The sequence below is a fragment of the Arachis ipaensis genome, chromosome B08 (genome assembly GCF_000816755.2).
Source record: "Arachis ipaensis cultivar K30076 chromosome B08, Araip1.1, whole genome shotgun sequence".
NCBI classification, from domain to species: Eukaryota; Viridiplantae; Streptophyta; class Magnoliopsida; order Fabales; family Fabaceae; genus Arachis; species Arachis ipaensis.
In genome coordinates, this window is record NC_029792.2 from 128788344 (window position 1) to 128788806 (window position 463).

Sequence of the window (463 nt, forward strand, 5' to 3'; positions counted from 1 at the left end):
TTTTTGTTTAACAAATAAAATATTCATATAAATATTATATACTACAAATAAACCATCGAATTAATGAAAATACTTATTCATCTAACATACATTAGATGAATAAGTATTTTTATAATAAGTCTCCAAAATATACCGTCCAACTAACTAAATTTTCAAAAAGTTAAAATTTTTCCAACATTCTTTTAAATATTGAAACGACACAAAAATTTCTTTAAAATAACAAAGGAATTCATGGAAAAAATATAGAAAATTTTTAAAACCAAAACATACATTTTTGCAAAAGAACATAAAATTTATAACAGAACAACACATATATAGATTCTGTACAAATAACACATAACATGAAGGAGAAGGCGGAAAAAAAATGCATAATACGAATATGAAGGAAAAAAAAATGCATAATATATAGGGGGAGAAGGAAAAATAAAAAAAAGAAAAATATAAAAAAATAAACTTTTAGTTG